Genomic DNA, 16,624 nt, shown 5'->3' with positions numbered 1-16,624 from the left:
AAAGAAATTTACAAGAAAAAATCAAACAACCCCATCAAAAAGTGGATGAAGGATACGAACAGACACTTCTCAAAAGAAGACATTTATGCGCCAACAGACACATGAAAAAATGCTCATCATCACTGGCCATCAGAGACATGCAAATCAAAACCACAATGAGATACCATCTCACACCAGTTAGAATGGTGACCATTAAAAAGTCAGGAAACAACAGGCGCTGGAGAGGATGTGGAGAAATAGGAACACTTTTACACTGTTGGTGGGACTGTGAACTAGTTCAACTATTGTGGAAGACAGTGTGGCAATTCCTCAAGGATCCAGAACTAGAAATACCATTTGACCCAGCAATCCCAATCCTGGGTATATACCCAAAGGATTATAAATCCTGCTGCTATAAAGACACATGCACATGTATGTTTATTGTGGCACTATTCACAATAGCAAAGACTTGGAACCAACCCGAATGTCCATCAATGATAGACTGGATTAAGAAAATGTGGCACATATACACCATGGAATACTATGCAACCATAAAAAAGGATGGGTTCATGTGCTTTGTAGGGACATGGATGAGGCTGGAAACCATCATTCTGAGCAAACTATCACAAGGACAGAAAACCAAACATCACATGTTCTCACTCATAGGTGGGAACAGAACAATGAGAACACTTGGACACAGGATGGGGAATTTCACACACTGGGCCTGTCGTGGGGTTGGGGGAAGCGGGAGGGATAGCATTAGGAGATATACCTAATGTAAATGATGAGTTAATGGGTGCAGCACATCAACATGGCACATGTATACATATGTAACAAACCTGCACGTTGTGTACATGTACCCTAGAATTTAAAGTATAATAATAATAATAATAAAAAATTGTCTGTCTCAAAAAAAGGAAGCGTCTGTCAAATTGCTGCAACAGTTTCTAAACACACAGTCCCAATTTCCCCACTCATCTCTTCATGGACCCATGACAAACAGCTACTGGACTGAGAGCTACCCTTTGAGAAGCACCTAAGTTAGGAGCCCTTCACTACTGATGGTCCAGCTAGTTTCTTGCCTAACCTTATCCTCCAGTCCACCCATTCCCCCACACCCCAACTCTTCCTGCAAAATGTTATTTATGCATTTGTGCATTCATTCACTTGCATATTATTTATTTATTTGTTTGTTTATTTGTTGACTTGGGTTCCCCCAATGTATAATCCATCTCTGTTCCTTCCCACATGCTCCTTTCTCTTCCTCTTCGCATCTTTGTGACCGGAAAACTCCTGAGCAGATGCTGCATGGTCTATAGTCTTCCTATCTGCTGCTCTGTGTGGCAGCTGCCTGCCAGGCCCTGTTTCATCCCTGATACGATGGTTGGTTGTCATTGCCTTCCTCGATGCTCCTGTGTGGCTGCCAGCTCTCTGATTAGTGTGGTCTCTCCCCGCCTTAACAGTTGCAGGTCACTGAGTCCTGCTGCCTCCACCAACGCTGCTGCAGCACTGGTGCTACTGTAAGAAAGGAAGATTTCCTCACTGAATTACTGAAGCCATTTGATCCTTTTAGTGAAATCCTGCTTATTCCATTCCTCTCTCCGTTCTCCTTAGGTAACTGGGGAAATGCATTTGAAGACGGCTTCAGAAAACATTCAAAGACACCACCTTGTATCTCATCAACTTTGCCAAACGCCTACTCTGTCTGTTATTCAGCTGGCTGCAATAAAAGCAGAAAGAAAAGCACATCCGCACCAGAAAAGCACCACTTAGAGCGGTTCAAGAAAGACCAGAATCATGGGATGGTACCGGTGGTTGGAGTAATTCATGGAAGAGTACTAAGTGGTGACTAGGACTTTCGTCTTGACAGACAGTTCTCCGTGAGTCCTTCTCATTTTCATGCGTCTTCTGAGCAGAGGCATGACAACCTTTTTTCTCTTTTCAAAAATGTACATGAACAGTTGGAAGATAGGAAGTGTCTTCTTACGGAGCAGAGGGAAGAATGTTGTACAGTACAATAAAGATAGTGTCTCCAGGCAGGGTGCAGTGGCTCACACTTGTAATCCCAGCATTTTGGGAGGCCAAGGTGGGTGGATCGCCTGAGGTCAGAAGTTCCAGATCAGCCTGGCTAACATGGTGAAAACCCATCTCTACTAAAACAATACAAAAATTAGCCAGGCGTGGTGGAGGGTGCCAGTAATCCCAGATATTTGAGAGGCTAAGGCAGGAGAATTGCTTGAACTCAGGAGGCAGAGGTTGCAGTGAGCTGAGATCGTGCCATTGCACTCCAGCCTGGGTGACAAGAGCAAAAATCTGTCTCTCAAAAAAAAAAAAAAAGTAATGTCTCCCTCCTGGGCAAAACGTAGGTAGGTTTGCTTGCATCTCGTTTATTACCAAATATTGGAGTCCCCTAAGCTGAGGGTTTCTCAAATACACGTGCAACATTCGGGACCCCGAATGAGATCACATCATTTACAGGGACATGGATGAAGCTGGAAACCATCATCCTCAGTAAACTAACACAGAAACAAATAACCAAACACCACATGTTCTCACTCATAAGTGGGAGTTGAACAATGAGAACACATGGACACAGGGAGGGAAACATCACACACTGGGACCTGTCAGCAGGTGGCGGGGCAAGGGGAGGGATAGCATTTGGACAAATACCTAATGCATGTGGGGCTTAAAACCTAGATGACAGGTTGACAGATCCAGGAAACCGCCATGGCATGTATATACCTATGTAACAAACCTGCACGTTCTGCACATGTATCCCAGAATTTAAAATTTTAAAAAAATAAATAAAATAAAAATACATTAATTAATTAATTAATTAATCTAATTAAACATCCAGGACCCCCCTGTGTGTCCCCATGAGACTTGGGAGGCGAAAGAAACTGACACCAGTATTCATTGCATGCCACTTGCTCTGCAGGGAGGACAAAGTTCTTTGTCTCTTACCCAGGAGAGTTGTATCTTCTATCAGCATCCGTGAGTCAGTGGCAGGCTTAAGTGTTAGCTCGAAAGTGGGGTAAAGTAACACAGTTCTTGACATTTCGAGGAGGTCAGGGAGCTCTTTTCCAGGTCCCACTTGAGCTAAGACATACAGGCTTTGTGTAAGTTAGCCGTAAGGACATTCTAGAAGACAAAGAGTAAAGCACATAGCAGGGCATGGCGGCATCCCCTCATGACACATTTAGGAAAATTCAAGTAGAACAGGATGACCAGATCATCGCCAAAGACTTTGCAGACAGCTGTGAAACTAAACCGATGTATTCAGTTTAGACTTAGGGTTCATTTTGAGTGAAAATTTTGAACAGCATTAAGCATAGTCTACATTAGCTAATGCAGTACTTCCCAAACAGCTGTCAAAGAAACATTTTGTAGTTTTCCTTGCAAGGTAGCGTTAATCGTGTGCCAAGAAAAATAGACTTTCCTTGCACAATTAAGTTAGTTTGTTAATGGCAAGCAAAGTTCGATACTTTTTTTACTGAAGCCCTTCTGGATACTTTAAAACGTCAATAAATATTTTGAATCACCCAATGGGAACTGTAGCATACAGTCTAGCTAGCCTCAGCTAATCTGATCAGATATCCTTTGTTTGGGGAACCCTGATTAACATTTCCCAGAACCATTGTTCTGCTCCTCCCGATATGAGTAATGTCTGTCTAGTCCGTTTAAAAATCACTATAGCATTATTATAAACAAACAAATAAAATTACAAATGAGTAAAATTAATCTTTAGCTGGATTTGCTTTGAAAATATATCTATATGGTTAGGATCCTGTGATCCTAGCCTTGATCACCTAAAGGAAGTAAAATTCTGCAGAGGCTTTTGCATGCATCTGTTCTCTGCTCCAATGACCTGCAAAATAATAAATCATTTCATTAATTACACAGGAACATGTTAACTCATATACCTAACCTCTAGTTAACTAAGTTGTTGTAGAACAATTTTCATAATGCTGAAATATATATATACACATACACACACACACATACACACACACACACATATATGTGTGTATAGTACAATAGAACACAGAAGTTTGGAGGTTTACCCTGTATAATTCAGACATTATTTACTTTGCTGAAGAATGCCCTCGGAGTCTTATTGCACTCTAGGTCATTGAAAATATAGTATTGCACACATATCACTTTAATATGGAAATATATATTATATATAACAATATATGTATTATATCTGCATTAATATATATTATATATATATATGTTGAAAATACCTAGACAAGTTTTTCTTAACTCTAAAACAAAAAGAATTAGGAAGTCAAGCAGGGCAAAGTTGATAGCCCTTTGATTGTTAGCCATTTTATAGCTGAAACAATGGCTTAATTATTGTTACAAGCACACACTAAAATAAAAAGCAAATATTGTTTCCTTAAAGTTGAAGGGAGGATTGATTGAAAAGCTCCACTGGCCAAAAATATTTGGAAGAGTTTGCCATCATCTGCTTCAGCCTGTTGAATGGCAGAGATTCAACGCACTGGCTCTCCAATGTTTTGGGAAAAAAAGGATTCTAATCTATCGTTACTTCACCATTGAATCCCCCAGCCACCACTATGTTGCCATATAGAAGATATTCAGTCAATGTCTAGTAAATGAATAAATGAATGTTTCACCTTATAATTGATTTGATAACTATATTGTATGATTTTGAGCATGTTTGCTGATTTCTATGAAATTCTTTACCACCAATCCAGCTGATTCAGATGACTAAGAAAGTTCATTAGAGACACAGAGAAAATACAAAAGAAATGTTTAAATGATTTATCAGGAGCAATAACTAAATTATTAAAATCCTGAGGATTATATGGAGTGAAACACTACAGTACAGCAAACAGATAACATTCTGTTTACATAGATTTCACATTTAAGTTGAAAAGCAAACAAAATTATCTTCTCTTTGGTAAAATCATGGATAGGGTTTTACAATTTTCATTTATTTCAACTCTGAGTTTCTCATATGAAGTAGTGTTTATTTCATATAATCCTCTGGATTTTAACAAAGGAATACTTTGTTATTTAAAATGTCATGCTGCTGAGTGAGAAACTTATGCTGAAATCAATAAAAGATTTAAACTGCATAGGCCAGTTTTCTTTTCCCATCTCGCACTGATTCGGCCTCCCCAGGTCCATGGGCTTTGTCCCTCCATTGTTTGTTAGTCTTGGCGTCGCCAGGATAATCCCCAGCTGCAAATTTCTCTTCCCCGATTTGCATGCATGAGGACTCACTGCCACCCAGAGCCATAAATTATTTGTGCATATTAGCCCCGTATCATGACCTTTCATGATGAAAAAAAAAAGATTCCCAACCTCGAAGGATTTATCATCTATATGGAGAGAAAGTCAAATGCAAAATTAACTGTTCTGCAAAACGGAATTCATTTCCTCATCCATTCATTAAGTCATTATTGATTCATTCAGCAACATTTATTTACCGCATGTGAAGGTACTGCTTCTGTGGAAGATACTGTGGATATAAAGATGAATAAAATATCTCAGTCTACTGCCATCCTCCTACTTCCCTGCCTGCCTTTCCAGAACCTTGGCTTTGGCTTTCATCCAGGCTCTATAGTCCCTCAACAACCACAAAACACCGTTGTCTACAGTTTTCTCTGGGACCCTCCAGCCCTATAGGTAGTTGCCCAATCTTCCTCAAGCAAAATTTTTTTCAACTCCCCTCTTCAAAAGCTTTTAATCCCACAACCTAGGGAGTAAATTATAAATTCTCTAATTGACAACAATTGAAGCCCCCTGATATGCTGGCCCCTATCTATTTCCAGTCTTAAGAAACTAACATGACAGGAGTGACTTGCATTGCCCTAGTCCTTTCATACATACTATTTCAGACCCAGTGCCCTATGAATTATTTTCACAGTAACATTGGAGATTCGCAGAGTACTGTCATGTGTATCCCAACGCACTTCATTTTCCTCCTGGGCACACCAAAGTCTCGATTTCTAAGCCCCTGACATCTAAGTGGAACCATGGGACTGGTTCTTGTCTATGGAGTGTGAACAGACTTAATGCACTTCTACATCTGCTCCCTAAAAGATTGCCCACACTCTTTCCCTCTTTCTTCCCCTCTGGTGGTGAATGTGGAGACCTGTGTGGGAGACAAAGGCATCTCAAGATGAAGTGCTCAAAACCCATGCTGCAGCAGAGCTCCCACCCCTAGAAACCAAATTAAACTCCGATGTTAGAAAACATTCCATTTTTATTGTTTTAAGTCCCTGAGATTTCAGAGCTTGTTTGTTATTGCAGTGCAAGCTAGCTTATTCTAACCATCCAGCCAGAAATTAAGTACATCCTTTTAGACATGAGAAAACTAAGGTTCCAAAAGGTAAATGACACCCAAATGCATATGGTTAATAAGTAGAAGGATTATGTATTAGTCCATTCTCACACTGCTATAAAAATATTACAAGACTGGATAATTTATAAAGGAAAGAGGTTTTATTCACTCACAGTTCCTCAAGGCTGTGGGATGCCTCACGAAACTTACAATCATGGTAGAAGGCAAAGGACCTTCTTCACATGGCAGCAGGAGAGAGAAGAGTGAGGAGCAAAGGGGGAAGAGTCCCTTATAAAACGATCAGATCTCCTGAGAACTCACTCACTGTCATGAAAACAGAGATTTGGGTGGGGACATAGCCAAACCATATCAGACTATAAACTCAGATCATCATGTTCAGATCACTGAAACTTTCCACTTCAACCTCTTCCTTTTCTGCCATTCATGCAATGATCCCCCTCATAGGTCATTTAGCACAGCTACACAGAAATGCTTCCTTAAATTCACAGTGCACTTCCTCACCTCCATCCTTTGTCCACAGTAGTACCCACGGAGAAGGCTCTTCCCTCATTATATGCTTTGAAACCTGTACTTCAGGGTCTGACTCAGTCTCCACACGGAGCCTTTCCTGCTGCTCCTGAACAGAGCAAATCCTCTCACCTCTGTGATCATGCAGCATCTTGTCTCTCACTTTCTCATAACTCCTATCATATCATAGATCTGCATATACTGTCTCCCCATTAAACCAAAGGCTTCTCAAGGACAAAGACCATGTTTAATTCCTTTTTGTACAACCCACTTTGTCTAGCCCTGTACCTTGTGCATGAGGTGCTCAATAAATGTTTGATTTTAGTTAAATTCACATTTTAAAGCCTTTAGAAATTTTAATACATTTTCCACTTCTATTAATTATTTTAAATGATCCTGGCCTCAAGACAACATTTAAGGTGTCATGACTTCTCTTTTGAAAGTGCCACTTCAGTAGCAGCATTTCAAAGACAAAAGACAGGCACTATATGCGGTATTGGGTTTCACATCGCTTTGCACATAAGTCACCCAATAATCATGTCAAATGAATAAATGTGGTGGTTTAACTGTTTAATCTATCATTAGTACGTGCATGGACTTACAGTGAATGTCAATGAAAGTCACTTCTGATAATAATACAGAAGGATAATATATGCAAAGGATCTCCGGACATGGTGTCCACTTTGATCTTCCTTTTAAATACAATACTTTAGTTCTGATTTTTAAAGTGTACTTTGACATCCTCTGATCTTCTCTAATGAGCCACTTGATTATATAAGGGCCTTGCCTTGTGTTTTAGAAATGAATTTGCAGTCTCTGTTAGCCAGAGCTGGACTTCGGAAATATGAATAGTGGAACAGATTATTAACAAGCACTTGCTCTTACTTTACTTTTGTTACCACAAACCAATTCACTTCAGCAATATTTACCTACTAAAAACAAAGTACATAAACTGGAACATGTCTTTAAAAATGAATTGCTTCTAAATAAACTTTAGATGCAATTAGAATTATGATACTTATTATGAAGGGCTGTGTCTCCTTCCATTTGGCACTAGTGACAAAGGTTAAAAATGTCCTTCTATAAAAATACCACATCATTAAACAAAGCAACTCTGTAATTATCCACTACACAACTGGATAAATTCCAAGTTTTATAATTATTTTAACCTGCATATAATCTACTTGTACAAAAAAAAAAAAAAAGATAAGTCCAAAGGATAGAAGAATAGATTTTCTCTTCAGCACGATTTAGTTTTGTTCTCACTTCTGGAAATTCATTCTGCTCCTCTTGTTTGAAAAATTAAAATAACAAATATCAAGAATTTTCCACTCCTTCTATCTTTCTCTTTAAGTAACGATGCAAGCATATGGCTGTGGAACGTCAGACTTTCTGCCTGTGCATTGCTAAAATCCGGCACTGGGAATGAGACATAAAGTGGTATCTAGCATATTAAAAATTCAAGCCCCACAAGCAACAGGTGCAAGAGTAATGCCTGAGGAGAAGTTGAAGGATCTCATTATAATCATCTGATAGAGGCAAAATTCTCTAAAAGGCAAATCCTTGTTTCCCAATAGGATCAAGTTGCACCCGTGGAGGCAAAGTCCCACCACTTCTCCAGTGTTGCACTTCCAAAGGTTTCCATCTAAACTGCACATCTTTTCAAAGTACCAAGGCGCCAGGCTCTCTCACCAAGGTCCAGATAAATGTCCAGCTACCTCAGGGGTTCCCACAACGGCCCCTCTGCCACACTGAGAAGAAGGCTATCTCCTGTGGGTACCTCTACAGAAGGAAAGCATTCTGCACTATCCAACACACGCTGAGATGAAAAAGAGTAAACACTTTTAAAAAATCATCCTTCGAAATTTCCAGGTCACTGGAATTTAAAATCATGGTGATGACCAAGTACTTTCATCAAATATCCATGAAATACCTTAGGCATTTTTCTGAGTACAAATCCTAATACCTTGGCCAGGTTTCCCCTTTGAGTGGGTGCCCCTGTTGGCTATTTAGTTATTAACTGTGAAAGTGGTGTTCTTGCTGTAGGCTCAGACCACTTCCCCACAGCACATTGAGCGAAGGCACCCAAATTCCGGGAAGCTGCATGGACTTTCTATAAATGAAAAATCTAAAAAATAATGACAACTGTTGAAGTTGCATTCAGAGCTTACTATTAGTGCCTAATAACTTCCAGAAGATCACTGTTACCTTCTGGAAAATTGTAAAACAGAACATGTTGACCAGTGAGTTACAGGGTCCAACTCCAATATCCCTCAGGGACTTACCTCCCAGTTTGGATATTCAGACCTGGGGAGAAAGAGAGCAGTGTAATGACTGCAGTTGTCCAGGCAAATCAGCCTGTATTTGTCTTTCAGTCTTCCCCTTTCTGAGTTTCGGAATATAAACATACAATTAAATTATCTGATTTCTACACATATTGAACACTAAATGTAAGTTACTTGGAGCAATTAAGCATATATCTACTTGGTACTTACCATGCCAGACAGTCTGCTATTGTTTTACAGAAATTATCATTTTTATTCCACAAGACAAGCCCACTATTTTTTTTTCACATGAGAAAACTGAGGTTCTAGTAATTTAAGTGACTTCCTCAAGGTCACCCAATAAAGAAGTGATATAACTGGACACCTGTCTTCACAGCCCATGCTTTCTACTACGACATATTACTTCTGTGAATTTTAAGTTCAAAATGCTGACTTTATGTTTCTTAATCTCAAAATCTTGTTTTCTTTTCTTTGTTGGTAAAATTGTGACATTCCCAAGGGCATGGCTAATAATTGACAATGGTGGGTACTGAATGTTGGATTTGGTGCTCTTTTTCCGTATAACATCTTCAAAGTCACTGGACATGTGGTCTTAATCTGCCATTTTTTTCTTCCTCTAGTCTCCTTCCTCTCAAAACTTGGGGATCACCCTGAAAGCTCCTTACTTCTCCCTGACACACATCCCATCCATTAAAACGACCTGTTAGTTCTACTTTCAAAATATCATTCAAATTCATCGCTTCTCTCCAGCTCCAACAACAGCTCTAGGGCTAGTTGCCATCATCCCCTCCATGAGGCTGAGCGATACCCCCTCATCCATTGCTTTTCCTTCCAATACCCCCAGTAGAGAGGAAGCTTTTGGAAATGCAAATCAGTCTACGGTAACCCATACTTAAAACTCATCAGTGACTTCTTGTTTCACTTGGGATTACCCTGGTCCTTTGTCACCTGCTTTCCCTCATACTTCTTTGAAAATATCAAGTTCCTTCCCACTTCAAGGGTTTTATACACACTATTCCTTCTATCTGGAGCACTCTTCTTCATTCAGCTTCAAATATACTTCCTCATGGGAGATTCCTGTCCCTTTACTCCTGTTTAAACTGGGTCCTCTCCTTGCCCTCTACTATGAACTGAATTGTGTCCCGCAAACATTCGTATATTGAAGCCTTAGCCCCCAATGTGACGATGTTTGGAGATGGGGGCTTTGAAAGATGATTGGGTTAGAAGAGGTCATGAGGGTGGGGCCCTTATGATGGAATCAGTGCCCTTATAAGAAGAGGCTAGAGTGCTCTCTTGTTCTTGCTCTCTCTATTTCTCTCTCTCCCTCTTTCTCTTTTTCCCGGTCATGATGTAAGGACACAGCAAGACAGTGGCTGTCTACAAGCCAAAAAGAGAGTCCCTACCAGAACCCAACCATGTTGGCATCCTGATCTCAGACTTGCAGCCTCCAGAATTGTAATACAATAAATTTCTGCTGTTTAAACCACCCAATATGTGGTATTCTGTTATAGCAACCTGAGCAAACAAATACACCCTCTTTTGTGGTTTTCCTAGTTAAGATATGGGCTAAACAGCAATAACAAATAGATCAAAAGATGCAATGATTTAAATAAGATGAAAATTCATTCCTCTGCCCCATTATAATCCATAGTCCAAGACTATATGGGAAGTTCTACAGTCTCCAACTCACGGTTTCTATCTTGCAGTAGAAGGCTGCAGTTTCAGTTATTATATTCCAGCCAGCAGGAAGCAGGGAAAGACCAAGAGAATATACTTGATAATAAAAATAATAGGCCGGGTGCAGTGGCTCAAGCCTGTAATTCCAGCACTTTGGGAGGCCGAGACGGGTGGATCACAAGGTCAGGAGATCGAGACCATCCTGGCTAACACGATGAAACCCCGTCTCTACTAAAAAGTACAAAACACTAGCCGGGCTAAGTGGCGGGTGCCTGTAGTCCCAGCTACTCGGGAGGCTGAGGTAGGAGAATGGCGTAAACCTCGGAGGCGGAGCTTGCAGTGAGCTGAGATCCGGCCACTGAACTCCAGCCTGGGCGACAGAGTGAGACTCCGTCTCAAAAAAATAAAAATAAAAATAATAATAATAATAATAATTCTGTTTATTTACCACTGGCCAGAACTTAGTCACTTGAGCAGCTTGCAAAAAATGCCAGATGCCTGGTCATGTTCTTGGCTGAAATTCAAGCATTCTCTGATTAAAGATGGACAGATGAAAGAATGGAATTGATGAAAAGCGAGCAGTCTCTGTATTTTCTCTTCACAAGTTGTATTTCAATTAATAGTTACATATTTATTTGGTTGACAATTTGTTCAATGACTCTCTTCTCTTTTGAACATATGCTTGATAAGGGGGAAACATTATACATGCTTGGATCAGCACAATGTTCCCATGCTGGGCACAGTTGCTAGAATACATTGGATGATTCGTAAATATTTGATGATTGGATGAGTAGAAAATGTGTTCTTTAAGTATCATGCAATCTAATATGTCCACCTTCTGCTAAATAAACTCCTCAGGGGATAAAGCATATACTCTATATGTGTGGATACAGGCATCTCCAGCCAACCCTGAGGACTCCAATGCTGCTTCCACTCCTTCAGCACCCATTTCTTCCTTAATACCTTCATCTGGGGCTTCTGAACACTCCATTGTAACTTTTTTCTTGGCCAGATCTCTTTCTCACACTAGTATTACATCTATTACTACCAACCACTTTCTGTTGTTCTTAGAATTCTTTCCACCTTGGTTCTCCCCCTCTTAACAAATGCTACCTTCAAACCCCAAATCAAATAGGCTAGTTACCTTCAAGTTATTTTTTATCCTTCTTTCATTCCACAATTCATCTTTACTCACTGATTCATCAATTCCTTCTTTCATTCAGCAGCTATTTATATCTGTTCTGTATACTGTACTAATCAGCAAGAATACAAAATATGTAATATAAGCTTTCCTAAGGAAGCTCAGAGTCTACTTGACTTGAGTATTTTGGGGACAAACTGGAAAGTAAACCATTCAAATGCAATGCAACGGGTGCTATGATAGAGATATGTTTAGAAAACTACGGAAACACAATTATTGAGTACCTACTACTATTGCCTCATTGGATCTGTTGTTATCCTCAGATCATCCCAACTGTAAAGATAAGGAAACTGAGAATCAGAGTTAAAGAATATGCCCAAGGTTAGACTACCAGGAAGTGAGAAAGCAATTGTTAATTCAATACTATCTGATAACAAACTCACTACGTTTTCCCTCTGCAATGCACTAATGCAAATTCTGTCCTGCTCTAATGCAAGTTCTCTTAAGATGGCACCTAGTTCTGCCTCTTCTCATCAACAAACACCCAGCTCAAGCCAGACCCACATGGCATCCTCAATAGATAAATGTAATGGCTTCCCATGTTCTTTGCTTCAATCTAGAATCCTTGTCAGAACAGCAGCCACTACCAGAGGGAAGATGGTGCAGAGGAAAAAAACACCTGTGTTTGCTAGTTATCAGTTTTGTATTGCTACAAACTACTCCAAAACTCTGTGGAATAAAACAATTTATTATCTTTCATAGTTCTAAGTGTTGACTGGGCTCAGCTAGGCAGTTCTTGCTCAGGGTCTCTTGTGCAATTACAGTTGTTTGCTGGCAGGGACTGGAATCATCAGAAGGTTTCTTCATTTACATTTCTGGTGCTGGGGCTAAGACACTGGAACAACTGGGGATTGGTCAGATGTCTCATATTGTTGGCTTGTGCTACCTCATAGGACAGCAGTTGCAGGGTAGTTAGATTTTGTACCTGGCAACTGGCTATTCTTAGAGCAAACTCAGTTTCTTAGCTATAAAATGTCGAAAGCAATGCCTAACTCATTGGGTTGCTATGAGAATTAATTGGAATTGAGTGTATAAAATGCCAGGTAGCAGGTAGGTTCTCGGTAAGTGTTAGTTCTCTTTCCCCATCATGTTCCACCCTCATTCCCTAGCAGGTGATAGAACAGGATTTTTATAAGTTTGTTAAATGAATGAATGAGTGAAACTACACAATGCATGGAGCTTCCAAAGAAATCATCCAAGACACTATTCATAATGTTACCCTCCTGCTTAAGAATGTGTAGAACCTTTGAGTTGCTGAACACAGAACTCTGGGCCCACCAGCCTCTGCTCTCCATTCCCCATGACTCCTGCAGGCAGACCTCAAGGGCTCTCCTGATGGATCCCAGCCCTCCCTCTGACACAGACAATGGTGACACAACCTAGCATGTGTTTACAACTGCCCCTTGCTGGCACGGGAGCCAACTGAAAGAGCCCCAGTGGCCAGGGCACAAGCAATTTAGCAACAGGATAAAGTAGTACTGTATCATAACCCAAAGTACAAATTAAATATCCATGGGTCCATACTGATATAAATAAGTGATCGAGTAAATTAATGAATGAGGGAGAAAAAACAAATCTGATGTGCAAAATGCCAAGTGATTTATGTAAATATGTCACCCTCAAGGAGGTGGAGTGTCAATCCCTACTCCTTAACTCTGAGCCACGCATAGTGACTTCTTTCCAAAGTGTACATTATGAAAAAGGAATTTTTTTAAAAGTAACTTTTCAGTGGAGAAACCTGACAAACATGACCTCAGCCAGGTAATCACGGTCAATATCACTTATAAATCATGGCCAGGCATGGAAGCCTGTACCTGTAGTCCCAGCTACTTAAGAGGCTGGGACAGGAGGATTGCTTGATGCCAGGAGTTTGAGGCTGTAAGACACTATGATCATGCCTGTGAATAGCCTCTGCACTCCAGTCTGGGCAGCATAGCAAGATCCCGTCTCTAAAAAAAGGAAAAAAAAAATTGTTATGTCATATTCACAGTGTGCTCCCTTGATATAATGTGATGAGAATTGTACTTTACCTATGTGATCTTTGTCCCAAAAACCTATAAGCCCAGTCTAATCATAAGAAAAGCCTAACTGAGGGATGGTGTTTGACCTGGCATTCTCAAAACTATCAAGGTTGTCAAGAACAAAGAAACTTGGGCCAGGCACAATGGCTCACACCTGTAATCTCAGCACTTTGAGGGGCCAAGGCAGGAGGATCACTTGAGCCCTGAAATTCAAGAACAGCCTGGGCAACAAAGTGAGACCCTATCTCTACCAAAAACACAAAAATCATCTGGGCATGGTGGTGTGCACCTGTAATCCCAGCTACTTGAGAGGCTGAAGTGGGTGGGAAGATGGCTTGAGCCCAGAAGTTGAACTCTGCAACGAGCCAACATCATGCCACTGCACTCCAGCATGGACAACAGAGAGACTCTGTCTCTGAAAGGAAAAAAAAGGAAACTTAGAGAAAATGTCACAACCAAGGAAACATGATAACTAAATGTACTGTGGTATCCTACATGAGATCCTGGCACAGAAATAAAGGACATGAGGTAAAAACTAAGGACATCTTAATAAACTGCAGACTTTAGTTAAAATAATAAATCAAGATTGTTTCATTAATTGTAACAAATGTACCATACTGATCTAAGATCTTAATAATAGAAATTAGATGCATAGTATATAGAAAACTGCTATACTATCTTTATAAGTTGCTGTAAATCTAAAATTGCTCTAAAAAATACGCTTCTATCATGGAAAAAAGTCTTCTGAGGCTCTGTCAGTAATGGCGATCACGCTGGGAGAGGCTCAGATGCTGGAAATAGAAGTGTTTCTCTGTTTGCATTGAGTTGGAGTATGGGCTCCACTATTTGGAATCATCTCTCCCTACTAATCCAACCTGTCCCCTGCCTGCATTCCCTTTGTTCATGGCAAACCATCTCCTAGATCCCTAAGTTCAAGATCTCACGGTTAGCCGCTCTCTTTTTGCTGCATTTTCTAAGCCCAGTTGCTTCCGTCTCTGAATTTTATTTCAAATCCAGCATCTCGACTGGATATTACTGTCTTAGCTCAGGTCCTCTGCATCAGCCATACACACGCCTATGTCATTCCCCTCCCCCAGTCTCTCCCCAGTTTCAATCCATACTCTGAGGCCAACAGAGCTAGCTTCTCCAAACAGGTATGTGATCATGTCATACCACTGAGTAAAAGTGTCCTGCTTCATCTACATAGAATGTGTACTTACCTGCACTGATAGAGGATTCTTCCCACTTACCCCAGTCCACATTTCCACTTTCCTTCCCTACCCCTCCCTTATGCGGCAGACACACCAGGTCACCACTGCACTCCACAAAACCTACCTTGGAGCTTCACGATTCATGCCATGGGGTGAAGCTCCAACAGGAATGCTCTTGTCACCCCCTCCCATCCCTGTGTTTCCTCTCTTGGTGAGCCCTTCACCCCACAAACCTCATATCAGAGTTACCTACACCAGACACCTTCTCTGACTCCCTGAGGCAGAAATCGTCCCTCTGTAGCATTGCCAACATGTGGATATGCAGATTTCCACGGGAAGGGTCTCCAATGTGCGAAGACCACATGCTCTTCACAAACATCCGCCATGCCTACAACAATGTGTCTCTCATGGTGGGTACTGAATTAACCTATGCTGAGGGCTTCTGTTCTACAACTCACCATGACCCTTCTAGACCGCAACCCCTGGGGACCCCCTACCCCGCCATGCACCACTGCTTCCCACCCTCATCAGAATCTTCTTTCTCAGATGAACGTCCCTGTCAGCTCAGCTGAGGATCAGCCAGGATGGCCTGCAGCAGGAGTCAGCAGAATTTTAAAAGAATTGGCGCTTTGAGCCTTAGTCACACAGAAGGTGACCTGACTGGTAGTTGTCTCCCTCCTTTTATGTAAAATACATTTCCTTGTGCCACAGTGATATGCTCCTAACTCAGGATGAAGCAGCTGCAGCTCAAGGGGGCAAGAAAGACTGTTTGCTTTTCCTAATAACTACAGTCTCCCAGTGCTGCCTTTCTGACTAATGAAAGAGTCCAAGATTCCAACAAGGACACTAGAGTGCCCCTTGCCTCGCCCTCAAGCCCATAGGCTGCTGTCCCACTAGACAGACTGGCAGGTTAAAGAAACTCCCAGCTCCCAGAGTCTACGAAATGCTGCCCCAAGGCAGATGGATGTACCATCAGGAACACAGGTCCCAAAAATAAAAAATGAATCACTTACAAATTAAATTAATAAAATCAGTGAAATTATAACATAAGTAAGCCAGGTGTGGTCACTCACACCTGTAATCCCAGCACTTCAGGAGGCCGAGACAAGAGGATGACTTAAGCCCAGGAATTCAAGTCCAGCCCCAGGCAACATAGCAAGACCTTGTCTCTACAAAAAAACTTTAGAAGTCAGCTAGGCATGGTGGTGTGTGACTATGGTCCCAGCCACTTGGGAGGCTGAGGCAGAAGGATCACCTGAGCCCAAGAGGTTAAGGCTACAGTGAGCCCTGATTATACCACTGCACTCTAGCCTGGGCAAAAGACTGAGGCCCCATCTCTAAACGCGCACACACACACACACACACATATAAAAGTAAGCTTACTCAAATAAATCAGATAGAAT

This window comes from Mandrillus leucophaeus, unplaced genomic scaffold (genome assembly GCF_000951045.1).
Source record: "Mandrillus leucophaeus isolate KB7577 unplaced genomic scaffold, Mleu.le_1.0 Scaffold175, whole genome shotgun sequence".
Lineage (NCBI taxonomy): Eukaryota > Metazoa > Chordata > Mammalia > Primates > Cercopithecidae > Mandrillus > Mandrillus leucophaeus.
The sequence above is the reverse complement of the archived record's forward strand: the minus strand, read 5'-3'. Positions refer to the sequence as shown.